The following is a 15,789-nucleotide window of genomic DNA, read 5'->3' on the forward strand; positions in this document are numbered from 1 at the left end:
GCACCAGGACACACATTAAAAACTTCTCTTAGAATTTGTATACCTCTGAAACTATGTCCACCCAGAGGTCCACAGACACCTCAGCACTTTCCCTTGTTTGTGAAGTACTGGGGCTGGGTGATTTCTTAGGGCTTCCCTACTGCCTTAAGCCCTTCTTGTTCTAAAAGTATAGGACCTTGTTTTATTTCTTTTTTTCTTTCTTTCTTTTTGTTTATCTTTTTTTTTTAGACAGAGTCTCACTCTGTGTCCCTGGCTAGAGTGCAGTGGCATCATCATAGCTCACTGCAACCTCCACCTCCTGGGCTCAAGCCTCCCTAGTAGGTGGGACAACAGGTGAACACCATCACACCCACCTCATTTTTTTCTATTTTCAGTAGAGACGAGGTCCTCGCTCTTGCTCAGGCTGGTCTCAAACTCCTGATCTCAAGGGATCCTCCCTCCTCGGCCTCCCGGAGTGCTAGGATTACAGGCATGAGCCACTGTACCCAGTGGACCTTGCTTTTCAAACTGGAGTGGGCAGGACAGTGATTGACAGCGCCAAGCCGGAGCCCAGGTCTTCCACTGCTCAGCTCTGTGATGTAGCGCAAGGTACTTACCTTTTCAAAGCCTTAGTCTCCTCATCTTTAAAGTAAGATAAAAATTCTACCTACTTCATAGGATTGTTGCAAGGATTAAATAAATAATGCATGTTAAGTGCTTAATATACCGCCTGGCACATAATAAGTGCTTGATAAATGTTGGCTGTTATTTAATAGTATAATCACCACGGAGCCTAGGTTGTGGTATGCCAGGAAGTACTCAGAGCCACAGGATATACAAGGAGTGTGAATTTCTACTTGAAGAGTTGGGAAAACAGGTTTTGAATTTTTCTCCTAAAGGGCAGTAATTAAAAACATTATTTTCATGTTAAACATGAGAATAAAAGGTAAAATGTGCATGGATTTGAAAGACAAAATGTGAAACTTCAAAGAAATTGTATGCTTGAGGCTGATGAATTTGGGCCTCCAGTGGGACTGGCTCAGTCTCCTCTGCTGAGAGAGTACTTTGGTTGGAAAGTTTAAGCAGTAGCTCTGGGCTGTTTTGCATCTTGTACTGACAGAAGTCTCAGGAATATTAGAAGAAATTCCATAAGAAGCAGAGGCTTCCTGAACAGGAGCCCCTGCTGTCTTCTTATAGATTCCTCCCCTTCCACATCACTTCAGTGTTTGTTACCCAAGGAAGGGGAATGGGAAAATTTGCCGAGTAGTCATTCAACAAATATTTATTAAGTGACTACTATATCTCTGGTACTATTCTAAGGGATATAAAAAGAACAAATCAAAAAACATTCTGCCCACATAGAACGTAGAGTATCGGTTGCTACCATAGCCTCAATAAGGGAACTAAAACGGGGAACAGCAGGGGAATGGTTTTGGGATTTTGGAGAAAGATCAGGCAATTATGGACAGTTGAGTAGCATGTGAGACATCCAGATAGAAAGGCTGTTGAATGAGAGTCTAGAGCCATGGTTTTCAGTGGGAGCTTTTAGACATTTGTGGTAGAGGTGAGTAATCATAATGGCATTTATTGAGGGAAAGCTAGCAATGCTAGATGTCCCACAATGCATAGATAGCACCGAATGACTGTTTTTTTTTTTTTTTTTTGAGACAGAGTCTCACTCTTTTGCCTGGGCTAGAGTGAGTGCCATGGCGTCATCCTAGCTCACAGCAACCTCAAACTCCTGGGCTCAAGCGATCCTTCTGCCTCAGCCTCCTGAGTAGCTGGGACTACAGGCATGCACCACCATGCCCGGCTAGTTTTTTCTATATATTTTTAGTTGTCCGATTAATTTCTTTCTATTTTTAGTAGAGATGGGGTCTCGCTCTTGCTCAGGCTGGTTTCGAACTCCTGAGCTCAAACAATTCGCCCGCCTCGGCCTCCCAGAGTGCTGGGATTACAGGCATGAGCCACCGCCCCCGGCCCCGAATGACTTTTGAATGTCCCACTGGACACTTAATGTAGGTGAAATTCCTGTATACAATTATCTGAGCCTAGCAACTAATTCCACTTTTCATTAAACACAAAGTACATTCTAACACAATTTTAATATTCCAGGGAGGCAAATACTATGCAAAGTGAATGAAGATTATACCTGTTTTGTTTAGTTATCCACCCTTTCAGAACATCATATCAGCAACAGCAATTCTGCCCTGCTATTTAGGGCTCTGATTGGCATCTGTAGCTATTGAATTTGGGTCAGTGCTTCTCAAATGTTAAGGTGCACGTGAGTGAATCACCTGGAGATCTTGTTTCTTTTTTTTTCTTTTTTAACAATGGAAGAGACTGTTTGGCTAATAATGGAAAGAATCCAGTAGAGAGGGAGAGGCTGATCATACCAGAGAGAGACAAACTAAGAAGTGTAGTTCCTTAGAGGGCAGAAAAGGAGGGTGTCTAGGCACCAGGGAAGGGTGTGGCCTTTGTTGAGAAGAGCTGGTTTTTGGTAAAAGGAGGGAAGGAGGACAGAAGTAGTAGATTTAGAAAGGATGGAAGGAAGTTGAGGAATGTCACATCCCTCATACCTACCCCTCACCCACAGTACAATAGCCACCTTTTTGTCTTCAGCTTCTTTCTATAGAACTGGCCTACAGTTGGGGGAGGGGTGGGAAACGCAGAGTGGAGGCAAGGCCAACCTCTCTACCTCCTAGGGCAAGTGCTTTGGAAAATAATATGCAAGTAAGATATTACTCTTACAACTACTGTTATATTATTATTGTTCCTCTAGGTCAGTGCTGACCAATAGGACTTGCTGTGATGACTGAAATGTTTTACATCAGTGCTGTCCAATATGGTAGCTATGGCTAGTGGCTACCATATGGCTATGTGGCTATGGAGCACTTAAAATGTGCCTCAAGTGGCTGAATTTTAAGCTTTATTGAACGTAGATTAATTTAGATTTAAATAGCTACATGTGGCTAGTGTCAGTAGTACAGATAGTGCAGCTCTGGGTGTTTACTGCCTCTATGTCATTTGGTTCTTCAAAGATGAGCACCTTCTATAGAGGGCAGTGTCATTTGGGACCAAGAATACTGGACTAAGAGTTAGACCAGAGTCCACCTTCAAGTGGAGCAGTGTAGCTGTTTGCTTGTTTCTGTATCCCTAGGGATTGGCCCATAATAGGTTTTCCATAAATATTTGTACAATAAATGAGTGAAATAGGTGTGAATTAGGTGTGATTTCAAAGCATATTGAGCTCCAGAGCATTACAACACCTATTACCTTCCCCTGTTTCTAATAGTGGAAATACTGGAAAGTACCAAAATACCCAACATAGGGGCTTGGTTTAATTAGATGATTCTTAAGATACAACATTATGCAGAAGAATATTTAGTTACACAAAAAGAGTTATATTTAAGGGAAAAAACTAAAACAGAAGGGTATACAATAATCTTACTTTGTAAAAGATATATATTTATATGCATAGAAAAAGGTTAGTTGAACAATAGATACAAATATTAACAGTGATTATGAATACTGGGTGGGATTAGGAGGTGATATTTTTATTCTTTTTTTTAAAAGATCTATTTGATATTAAAAAAACAAAAAAATGAGCAAACACGAATTCATGAACCACCGTTATCACTATTTCTTTCAGTTTCTTTTTTGTTTAATTGTCCAGCAAAATGACAGAAATGATTGGGGGGTATCCATAAGATATTCTAAATGTTCTAAAATTGATTTATGCTGAGGCTGTACCACTCAGTAAAGTTACTAAAAATCATTGTACACTTGAAATGCCTAATTTTATGGTATATAAATATACATCAATTAAATTGTTAAAATGTACTATATATGTGTGTCCTTAAAAAATTAAAAAAGTACAGATCAATCCCCATACCAAATTCCAGGCATAACCAACAGCAATTGGTGTTTAATCTTTTTTGACCTTTTGCTATGAAGAATGCAACATGCATAGTATAGATAGATAATTTTCTGCAACTTTCTTCTTTCTTTGGACATATAATGTGGGACATGAAAAATTTAACAGTAGCTGCTCTGGAAGGTGGAATTGGGGTGGACGGAGTGGAGTTAAGGGAAACAAGGGAGAAGGACACTTGAACCTTTTACTTTCTTTTCTTTTGTATCATTTGCATGTTTTTGTCATGAGTGTTTGGATTTAAAAACCCAGTAAAGATATTGAAATAAACTACTGAATCCTTAACGACACGTATGTAGTTTTATTATTTAAAAAAAATAAAAAATTTTACCATATGCTGGATGCCATGCTTAGTAGTACCTTAGTTGCATTGTCTCATTGAATCCTTATAACAATCCTATGAGGTATGTAATATCATTAGTTTCACTTAACAGATGAGTAAACTTAGACCTAGATTGATTTTCCAAGATCCCACAGCTATGTGCAGAGGACCCGCATGTTTACACTGCAGCATCTCTTCTCCCTCTGACAGACTTACATTCATCCTGCAAAGCCCAGCTTTAATGATCTCATCTCATATGCATGTGTAGTTTTTCCTAATCCACTTAGGCAGAGAGATGACCCTGTCCTCAAGGTGCTTACAGTCCAGGGAAGAGACAGACAGCTAAACAATTACAGTCTAGTACCACAAGAATACATGGTTTAAGAGGACTGTGCAAGCAGAGGGAGTTTAGACCATGTGTCCGAGGCAGCCAAGGATCTCCAGAGAGAATATATTTTGAGCTGATTTATCAATCAGTACTCCTAGGGGTTTTTGAGGAGCATAAAGGTAGGCATAGGTGGTCAGAGGTGGGGAGAGGCTGTAGAAAGGGATTTGGGGTCTAGCTCCTAGTCTCTCAGGAGTGTTACAGACCTGGGCATACTCTGGAAACTACAGTTCTGTAGGGTTAAGTCGACCTGAAGGGAGGGCAAAGTGAAGGGTGTGTATCTTGAAGCTTCAGGCCAGATCACCAAAGCTTTTTCAGTTGAAATTGGGCATTTACACTTTATTCTATGAATGAAGCAGAGCTCTTAAAATATTTGATCCTGGTATGTTAGAAAGATGAGAAGAGGCCCCAAGGAGGCTGTTGTGAGAGGTCCCCGCTCCACGCTCAGGCTCTCTGAGCCCCTCTGCCCTGGCACTGGGTGGTCAGGTCGTTTGTCAGGCTGGAAATTCCCGTAGGGCAGGACTTTGTCTCATTTGCACACAGCACAGGCGCCTCACACGCAGCAGGTACTCAGGAGGGGCTGGCAGAATGCTGGGCACCAAGAAGGTGCTGGCTAGTGACTGTAAAATAAAAGGCGAACCTTTATTTCTTCTCCAGCACCGCCCCCGGTATAGTGCAGGTAGGTGTTCAGCCAAAGTCTGACCCAATCATAAGGAGATCAGAGAGGTCCTGGGCCCAAACTCAATCCCAGGGAGGTTCATTAGGTGTGGGTGAAGAAGAGGTGATTGCAGCAACTTCTGTTCAGGGCTTGCTATGGGTCAGAATTCACACCTATTGTCTTATGTCATCTCCCCAAGAGTTCCTAAGTCGGAATTTTGTTCCAGTTTTCCCGACGAGGAAACCGAAGCTCAGAGTGGTTCTGTAAGTTGGCCAAGGTCACACAGCTGGCGAATGGGGTGAGGGCGGAGGCTGGGGATCTTAACCTTTTAACAACTCAAAGCCTACTGGTCTGCCCCTCCTCCACTGGGGAGCCATTGCGGCGCTTACTCCGTTTGCGTAGCCGCTGAGGATGGGGGTCATCCCACACTGGCGCGCGGGACCCGGAGACGCCGGCTCCTGACAGCAGCCGGGTGCCGCTCCCAGGTTCGGAAGTTACGAAGTTTCCTTGCTTTTCGCTTGCCTCCCAGCGTAGCTGGTCTCCGCTCCCCGGCAGTTACGCCGCTAGCGCAATGGGGCTCAGGTGCTGCAGCGGGCGGGAAGAGGGAGGCGGGGACGGAGTTTACGTAAGCGTCCGCTCGCAGGTGCATGCGGCCGCCGCCAGCGAGTGCTCCCTGCGCGCTCCCAGGTGCGCAGTTGGCGCAGGCGGCGGCGCGGCACGGCGGCGGCGGGCGCTGGCCGGAGCTCTCAGGTGCGGCAGGGCGCGCGTGGAGGGGGCGCGAGGCGAGCGAAGGGGCGGGCTTTCCGTTCCCCAGCAGCAGCGGGGCCCGCCCCCCGGCCCGGCCAATGGGCGCGCTCGGCGGCGTCACGTGCTCTCCACCGCCGCTGCTGCCGCCGCTGAAGCGAAGACCGGAGCCGCGAGCGCCACCAGGGCAGCAGCCGCCGCAGCCGCCGCCGCTGGGCTGAGGAGCCGGAGACGCGGGCGGACGAGGTGGCGGCGGCGGCGGAGCGGGAGCGGGGACCGGGCGCAGGCAGAGCGCGACGGCGCGGGTAGGCTGCGGCGGCGGGGCAAGCGCCTGCGCGGCGGGCCGTCCCGGGCGGGCGGCGGTTAAGGCGGCGGTTGAGGAGGTTGGCGGAGCCGGCCCGGGCCCCGCATTGTTTGTTGTGCGTCCTTAGCAGCAGTGGCGGCGGCGGCCGAGGCAGAGAGCAGGGAGCAATCCCGGCCCGGCGACTCCGGCATTGTGGCCGCCGCGGTGCCCCGGCCTCTTCGGGCAAGGGCAGCCTTCCTCACCTTCGCGGGGTCGGGTCCCGGCCCAGAGCAGGGGAGGGCGTGGGCAGCGTGGGGGGCCGGGTGTGGGAGGTGTGGGTAGGATGGAGGGCTCGGGGCTCGGAGCAGGTGTTGGAGGACATTGCGGGCAGGAGCTGGGGAAGAGGCTTTGGGGGGCAGGTAGAGGTGTGGGCAGATTTGGAGGAGAATGGGAGGCAGAGGGATCCGGCCTAATGGAGGGTGAGGGCCTTGGGGCAGGTTTGGTGGGCCCCTGGTGGGCCAGGGCGAGTGCGAGAGAGACGGAGGACATTCCGGCTGGTGGGGGGACAGTATGTCTGGGGATTCAGGAGGGTGCGAAGGGGGCTGTGGCGAGGGCAGGGGCGAATGGGGTGGGGATGGAGGAAGAAGATTGGGCACTCGAGGCAGGAATGGAGGGAGCTCTGCGTGTGAGGGGCAGGAGTGGGGCAGATACCAGGAAGGCCACCGGAGGCATGTGAAGGGGAATGATGGAGGAGGGGGTGGGGTAGGGGGAGACGTAGGCTGGGCGAACGTGAAAAGGGAGGGAGGGAGGGAAAGAGGGTGTCTGGAGTGATGGTGAGGGAAATGGAGGGTGTTCAGGCAGGAGGTGTGAGTGAGGGTAGGCCCAGAGGCTCCAGGAGACCTGTGAGGGTGTGAGGGAGTGTCTGGCCAGGTGTGTAGGGGAGACAGCAGGGAGGCAGGAGGGGATTGACTTGTGAAGAGAGAATGTCAGGTATCTGGTGCTCTGGGGAGAGGAGTCTGAGGTGGAAGGGGGAGGTTAATTGGAGCAGAGACTGAATTTGAGGGCTTTGGGAGAGAAGTGGGGATGATGGGGTAGGGTGGTGGAGTTGGAGAGGAGAGGGTGTCTGGGCAGGCGGTGTGTGGGGCGTTTAATGGGTAGCAGGGAGAGGTGAGTGAAATGGAGGGTGTTCATGCAGGGGAAGTATGGAGGAGGGTGGGAGCAACACGAGTGGGAACTTTTGGGTTAGGGGGACATTGGAGGGGACAGGTGTGTGTAGCAGAATGGAATGTGTGTGAGGTGGAAGGCAAAAGGGGGCTGAGGGGAGGGAGGAGAGAAATGTTTTTGGTGGCAGGTAAAGTGTGGAGACAAATGGAAGGAAATGTTTCTTGGGAAAGAAATGTGGAGAGAATTTGGGGAGAAGGAGGGAGGTGGAGGGGGTGTGTGGGAAGGAAATCAGTAGAGCGGGCAATGGGATAGGCTGGGAGGGAAGGTGTACAGGTCTAGAGTACAGTATTTGGAGGGGGAGGGAAGCACAGGTTTGCAGAACTGGATTTTGTGCTGTAGGGAGAAGAGAATAGGGAGGGGACAGTGGTAAGGAAGGGGAGAAGACAGGGATATTTTGAGGTAGAGGATGTAGAAGAATGCATAGTATCTATAGTGGGGTAAGGGAAGGGTAAGGTAGGGATGTGTGTGCTTAGAAAAGGAATAGGTAATGGATCGGATTGGGGAGTGGTGGTGGTGGGGAAGTAGGATGCCTAGATTTAGGGCAGGAAATGACTATTTAGGTTGGAGAGAGTTAGGAAAACAGGTTGCTTAAGAGAGTGTGGAAGGTCCAAGGTGCAGGAGTGTGGGGAGAGATTGGAACACTTTTGAGTTTTGAGAGATTAAAGGGGCCAGAATTTTTAAGTCACTGAAAGTAGTAGAAAGGGCAGGCAGAGTAACAGAAGTTGGAAAAAAAACTAAAGGGAGAGGATTAAATTTCAGACTTAGAAGAACTGAAGATTTTGGGAATGGGGTGATGTGAGACTTGTATCCTGGAATGATATTAATGGAAAAGGGAGGACATTAAACCCTGTATCATATCTGAAAGTTCATACTTCTAGGTTCAGAGAGATCATGAAGCCTGATTTTAGTTCCAGAACCCAGTAAATGGGGAAGGGGTAAGAGAGAGCTGAGTGCACACTCCCAGATTTGGAGGAGGTGTGTGGTTGGGTATCAACCTAGCATATTGGTTGATGAGTGGACAGAAGAGCCATGCAGGGTCATGAGGAGTGCACCAAGAGTGAGTGTAAATCGGATTGCAGCAGGTGCAGGGCAGATGTCTTCGTGAAACTGCAAGAGAGCAGGGCCCAGCAGCCAGTAGCATTCAAGGGCCGTGTATAAGAGAGGGAGGAAGGGATACCTTGGTGCAGTGTATCAGATATCCTGGTGCTTTCTGGGTAATGGGGCAGTATTCAGGCAGGGGTGATGTAATATCTGAGTCCCATGCTACAGACAGAAGTAATGTACACTCAGCTCCTAAAAGTGGCAGAAATGGAGGTTTTTGACTCTTTTAACTCTCTTTCAAGGTGTGAATAACTGATATTGGGTTGTTGGCTTTTTCTCCCAAATAGTTCAAGTAAAATTTAGTTGGAGACTTTTGGATTCTCTGGTATTTTGATTTGAGTTGGTGAGTGTAATGTTAGCTTTATTGTGGAAAGACACTTTCAGGGTTAGGTGGACATATGGCTATCAGCTTGCCATACACATGGGAAGTAACCTTTAGGGGTTTGAGCGTAGACATTTCAGTGCAGGTCTCATTCAGTGTTCTATGGCTTATATTAGATTCTTTGGGATTTAGAAGGATTAAGCAAACTGCTTTGAGACTGCTTCAGTAAGCAGGGTTTCCTAGAATTTTGGAAAATGACTTCCCTTTGACAGTTGAAAATTCAGTCTTGTCAGATTTTGCTAAAAAATAAATTTCATCATGTTGCAGAAATAACTTCAATTATCGCTCTGTGGGCTTCATGTAGAGTGTAGTGTGCTACCTAGTATGATTCAAATAAAAGATCTGCTTTTGGTAACTTGGGAGCTTTCTGGGTTGATTAGTTTTTTCTTTTGTCAATGTAGGAAGTATCTTAATGCAGCCATTGTATGTTCAAATAATAAGTTTGAGTGGAAATGGGAATCTTGCCTAAACATAATGAGGGCTGAGCAGAACACCAGTTTGAAGTAATCTGAATCTGTAAATATAAATATTTAAAAAATAAACTGGAAGCTAATGATTTTTAAAATCCAAATTTGAAGTGTGTCATGCAGGCAGCAAAGTAATGCACTGAAGGTGTTGCTGTAAGATTTTATTTTTGGAGGGAAAGGTTTTTAAAGTATAATATGTCTTTGACTGAAACTCTGGGAGTATTTTGAAATTTATATGTGGAATATAATTATAGGGAGCGTGTCTGACCCCTTTTGCTCCTTGCCAGAGAATTTGAGCAGTAAGATATAAGATGAATAGAGTGACCTTTGAAAATTCTCTCCAATATGGCCATTGTTTCCTCCCTGTATTTTTTAAGTCCATTGTGTTAGTTCATTTTATTGATTTGGGGTAAACAGTACTTTCTTGCTCGGCACACTCAATTCTGGCATAATGTTCTGATAATATGTATTGTTCTGTGAAGTTCTGTAGCTTGGGATAATTTGTAGGCACTTTACAATATTATGCTAAGTTTATGAACCAAGGAAAGCAGGTTATTTAGACTTTGCAGACTAAATAATTGGCTTCTGGTTTTATTTTCACTGGTGACTTGCTGGACAAGATACTTAATCCCCTTGTGCTTGTTTCTCCTCTAGAAACCTGACTCTTTATCTACCTCCCGTGAGAATCGAGATGGTTGGTATAAAAAAAGTTTAAGTTACATAGAACTATGTAAATGTGGGGATAGATGTTGTTTCTTCAGTTCCTCCGGTGGTTTTTAGACTGGTCAAATGTTAATTAGTACTTCCTCATTTGCTATTTGGTGATTAATTTGTTGTGAGAAACTTGGGTAAAGATGAAACTTATGTGACTATCAGAGATGTCTGCAAATTGAAGTTTGTTTATTCTTTGCTCTACTGTCCACTTACCTTCCCTGACTTATTCCTGCAGCTGAGTGTTAGCGCTGATTTGAATTCATCACCTGGAGCACAGCTTGTGAGAGACATTCTGAGTTCTAGCTGTAGCCCAAGATTGTTTCGAAGCATGAATTTCCAGAGACAGAATACTTATCCAGCTCAGTGAATTCAATTCTTATATCAGGAATAATAAATAAAATACAGTTTCATATGTATCTTGCAGAAAATTGATTAATTTAGAGTGACTGGAACAGAAAAATAGAGCTGTCCCTTCTGCTAGTGACATTAAGCTTCCTTGTTCCAACTTATTGAATGCTTTTTAAAGTTTTAGTTATGAAGTAATTACCATTTGATATTTCCAAGTCCGTTTGACGGATTATGCTCTAATTGAGGGAGAATGATTTTTAAGCACTTTTTTCATGTTGGGTTTGGTTTACTAGTTGTAAAGAGCCTCCACTTGCTGGTCCTGATTGACACTGCAAAAATGTAAATAGCAAGTTGCTTGGACATTAATTTGCCTTGAGCTTGGTAATACCCAGCTCTCATAGTTTTTCTGTGCTTGCTGATGTACTTTAATAGTTTACTCTCTTACATAACATGTTTGGAAACTGTTACCTGTCTTAGCGCTTTTCTGTTTTCATTTGTATTGCATAGATCCTTTTACTGGAAGATTGGTTGTTTTTCAAAATTTGTTTAGCTATAGAAAAACTATTTCTGACAAGGTAATTATAAGAGCCTTCATAATCCAGTCTAATTTTAGAAGACTGTTTATTGAGAGATGTAAGTTAAATGTCTATGTCAATGAAAACAGAAATAAAGTAATGAGGCCAGATTAATGGTGATATAGATAATCAGATGATTTGGGCCTGTAAGGTGTGTGTTAATGTTTAATCTGGCTTTTAGGTCTCGCATAGTAAGGTGACCACATGACCTGATTTGTCACTTTCATGCCTAATTTGAATTATTTTTTTGTCCTAAGGGTTCATTAAGTGTACCGTATTTGAGAAGTATAGTGCCTCACAAAAGGCTCTCAATATATGTATGTGGCTGAGTGAATGAAGCAGTACTAAATTTAGTTATTTGATATTCAGATTCTCTTCTGACATTGCTAACACTTCGTAAAACATCTGCTTTCTTTAGTTAACTTTAGCATGACTCAAAAGGGTACAGTTGTTTATGTCAATAATGAAATCACAGCCTTGCATGCATTGTGTGACTTCATGGTTCATTTCCATTTGAAAAGTGAGAATTCTGCAGCAGGTTGTGTAATAAATTCTGAGGCGTTTCTGGGTCATGGATAAGATGTTGTTTCTTACTGCACCTGCAGAATTTCTTGTTCTTTGCAGTTTTCCAGGTGCCAGGGCTTTTCACAATATCCTGTTGGGCAGATCAGCATTTTTTTTTTTATAATTTAACTTAACCAATTTTGTACTGTTGACATAAGCAACTAGTAATTGCTGTAAAGGGCTTTATCTAGATTTTTTTCTTACTGTGCCTGTTTTTGTATGCCATTACTAAGCCTGTTTTGCCAGTTTAATTCGGCAAACAGGCATCAACATTTAGCTTCAAAGGCATGTTTTGTGCCAGACTTAAGATTTCTTAGTGGAGCTCAATAATATTGTTTTAAGTAAAGAGTAGATTCTTCCCTAGATAGATTGGCCCTCAATGTGAAAATAGAGTCTGTAACTTTGGTTACTTACGTTTAGTCAGCATAACTGAAAATCAGTACATTTTAAGACAGCTAGCTAGTGACCTAATAAAGAAGTGGTTTGTTTGTAGAAGTTAAGATAGAGGCAGTTCAGTCTTAAGACGTTTATAGTTCCAGGTAAATCTGAAACTCATCAAACATTGCATCTAATCAGGCTTTTGTACCACTTAGGCAACATACATTTTAACCTAATGAAGTTTTGGATACTGAGTAGCTCTTGAATTAAATAATTCTGGATAACTCAATTTTAGTTAGGAAAGCTAGTGAACTAACTAGAGGGGAAAGGTGTTGCAGCTTTGATGATTAGCAGCTGATGGCAATAAACATCTCCAGCCCTTGGTGTTCATGTTTTCAGTTGTTTTTGCAGTAAATTGTGAATTAGCTTACAATGTCAAAGTTATCGTGGAAGAACAGATATCAATCATGTTAGTGATGAGGGTTTTAAAAAAAGGCATCCTAAAATAAATATTAACTGTGATGTTTTCTGGTCTGCCAGCTTTGTGGTAAATGTTGTGGAATTACACAAAATTGGCTTTTGAAATTGGTCAGGATTATTGTTTAATAGTGTCCTTTATTTCTAGAGCCCAGAGTTCACATAGTTGGACTTTTGTCCCTGTGATCGTTGTATAAGATAGGTGAACAGCAAAATATTACATTTGGAAAAATGGAGGCACAGGGAGTTGACTCTAGAGCAGAGATAGGCAGACTGTCAGATCACCTTTTCAGAAATTGTGTATCAGATTCCTTTTAGTTGCTGAATTTGGCAGGGAAGTTTGGTGGTTGCCAAATTAGAGATCTGCCTCTTTCAGTCAAGCTGTTGAGTACAAGTCTTTTCAAGGACTTCAAGGACTACATGGGATAATGCTTAGTCCTCCTAGGAAGCACAGGGTCTGGGATTATGGAATAGTAGTGAATCTGAGAAAAAGGCTGGCACTGAGTGGACTCTCCTTATGGATATGTCCAGAGGACTCTGTGTGCAACCTGTGTGCAACTGCTGTATTAGAAGGAGAATGTTTTTGACACTAGAAGGCTTGGCTTCGAGGTCTGAGCCTGCCATTTACTAGTTGAAGATCTGTCTCCTCAGGTCTAAAATTGGAATAAAACCCTTCATTTATAGAATTATAGTGAGGATTAAAGAAGATAAAATTGTTTGTAAACTGTAAAAAGTTATATAAAACATAACTTTTTTTTTTAAGGGAGGATTGAGCAGAAATTAAAGGCAGGCTTTGATGTGATGAGAAAATTTGACTCGGAAGGACCTGGATTTTTATTTTTTATTTTTTAACATTGAATTTTCAAACTTACATAAAAGGGAACAGTACAGTGAACTTTCATATACCCGTCAACCAGCTTCAGCAATTTTGCTACTCTTATTTAATCTATCCCTCACTCGTAATTACATTTTGCTGTTGTTTCTGCTGGAGTACATACAGCAGCTTGTAGACATCATATGGCTTTCATCCATAAATACTTCAGTATGTATTTCTGACCGTTAAGAACTTAAAAGAAATAACCACAGAACTATTTTAACTCCCCAAATTAACAGTAATTTCTTATCTTATCTTTGGAAGGACCTGGATTTAAAACATAGCTCTACCACTTACTAGCTTTGTACGTCAAGCATATTATTTGCCCTCTCTGAGCTTCTGGTTCCTTATCTGTAACATAAAGATAATACTTCATGAAGTTATTTTGAGCTTAAATGAAATAACATATAAAATGCCTAACACAAAGATTCTCAGTAAGTGGTCCAACCTCTTTCTGAGCCTCATATGACATGTGAATAAGAATTATGGGCTGCCCTCCTTCCTTCTTTAGTATTACAAAGGGAAATAGTACTCTAAAATTATTGCCCACTAGCCTAATGAAATTTCTCTTCATTGGGCTATTTGATTCTTTTAGTGAAATTCTATAACAGTTGAAATAATGTCCATTTTCTCCCTCTCCTGCAACATCATTATACCCCTTGTCTACTGGCTCATTCCCATCAGCACACACATACTATATTTCACCTATTTTTTTAAACAACCATTCTTGACTGCACTCTCTTCTTGCTACTACCCAGTTTCTTTGCTTCTCTTTGTAGCAAAACTTCTTGAAAAAGTTGTTTCTTCTACTCATCTTCAGTTTTCTTTTTTTCTCCTGAACCCACTCTAGTGTGATTTTCAACCCATCACTTTACTGAAACTGCGCTCGTCAAAACCATCACGTTTAATTCTTATTTGACCTAATAGCAGCTTTTGGCACAGTGGATGCCTCCTTTTTTGAAACACTTTCTGCATTGGTTTCTAGGATACCACACTCTTCTGGATTTTCTAACTCCTTGGCTTCTGCTCATTCTTCTTTTTTGGTTCTTCCTCATTACTCCTACCTCTTTATTGGATACCCCATGGGATCTGTGCTCTTTATTCTCATTCCTATGTTGCTCTGATCCAGTCTTATGGCTTTAAGTACCGTGCATGTGCTGATGACTACCAGAGTTTTATCTCTAGCCAGAACTCCAGGCTTATATATCCTACTGCTTACTTGACATCCCCACTTATGTATTTGTCCTTATCTCAAACTGAACTTAATCTGTCCCCTCTTCCCCCTGCCCCTCTCACAGTCTTCCATATCTCAATAAATAGCAACTCCATCTTTCCAGTTGCTTAGGCCAAGACTTTGAGTCATCCTTGACTGTCTTTTTCTCACGCACCATTTCTCTCATGCACCACATCTGATCCATCATGAAATCTTGCCGGCTCTGTCTTCAGAAGTTATCCAACTCTGACCAGTTCTTATAACTTCCACTGGTCTAAGCCTACATCAGCTCATCCACATTATTGTAGTAGCCCTTTTTGCTCTTTTCCGCTTATGGTCTATTCTCAATACAGTAGCAAGAATGATCCTTTTAAAAAGGTAAGTCATATTTTGTCTCCTCTGGTCAAAATCCTCTGGTGATTCCCTGTCTTGCTTAGAGAAAAAGGCAAAGTTTTATCCAGTCCTTATGTGATTTGATCTTTTCTTTACACTCTGACTTCATCTTTTCTTGCTTTTTTTTTTTGCTTACTCCATTCTGGCCACAATGGCCTTCTTGGGGTTCCTTTACCATGCCAGATATATTTCTGCCTCAGTTCATTTGCACTTGCTTGTTTGCCTTGCCTAGAATGCTGTTGTTCAGGTACTTGCTTGGTTCCATCTTGTCTCCCATTCTCTGTGAAGCCTTCCCTTTCCACTCTGTTAAAATGGCAGCTCCACCATTTCTGGCCTGCCTTAGCTTAGACCCTCTTTCCCCAAACCCTCTTTTTCTCCATATCACTTAAGCCATTTAACTTACAATATATCTTGCTTATATTGTTTATTGCCTTTTTGTCTCCACTTGAGTATGAGTGCCATGAAGGCAAGGATTTTGTTGGTTTTGTTTTTTTGTAGGTTCTAAGCACCTAGTAGAACAGTGCCTGGCACTTAGGAAACACTTGAGTATTTGTTGAACGAATTATTGTTTTATTAGTTGTAATCTATTACTTGGTAAAGGGTGCCGTAGTTGTAATTTTAGTTTTTCCTTTGGAATACTATGCACCTTGAAGTCATTTTGATGTCTTTCTGTTTTTCTTCTTTATGAGTATCCTTTCTTATTAATTTATTCATCTTAATTTTTTTTTTTTTTTTTGAGACAGAGTCTCACTCTGTTGCCCTGGCTAGAGTGAG

At 43.1% G+C, this 15,789-nt stretch overlaps 1 protein-coding gene across 2 annotated transcripts in view; it reads left to right on the plus strand.

Moving 5' to 3' along the window:
- The first annotated feature begins 6,256 nt into the window (after window positions 1-6,256).
- Window positions 6,257-15,789, plus strand: part of STRBP (spermatid perinuclear RNA binding protein) — a 125,845-nt gene continuing 116,312 nt past the window's right edge. For both annotated transcript variants that reach the window (XM_012664425.1, XM_012664424.1), the window contains exon 1: window positions 6,257-6,327. The gene's annotated coding sequence lies outside the window, so the exon portion shown is untranslated. The remainder of the gene's footprint in view (window positions 6,328-15,789) is intronic.

This window comes from Propithecus coquereli, unplaced genomic scaffold, assembly GCF_000956105.1.
Source record: "Propithecus coquereli isolate 6110/MARCELLA unplaced genomic scaffold, Pcoq_1.0 Scaffold89, whole genome shotgun sequence".
Classification (NCBI taxonomy): Eukaryota; Metazoa; Chordata; class Mammalia; order Primates; family Indriidae; genus Propithecus; species Propithecus coquereli.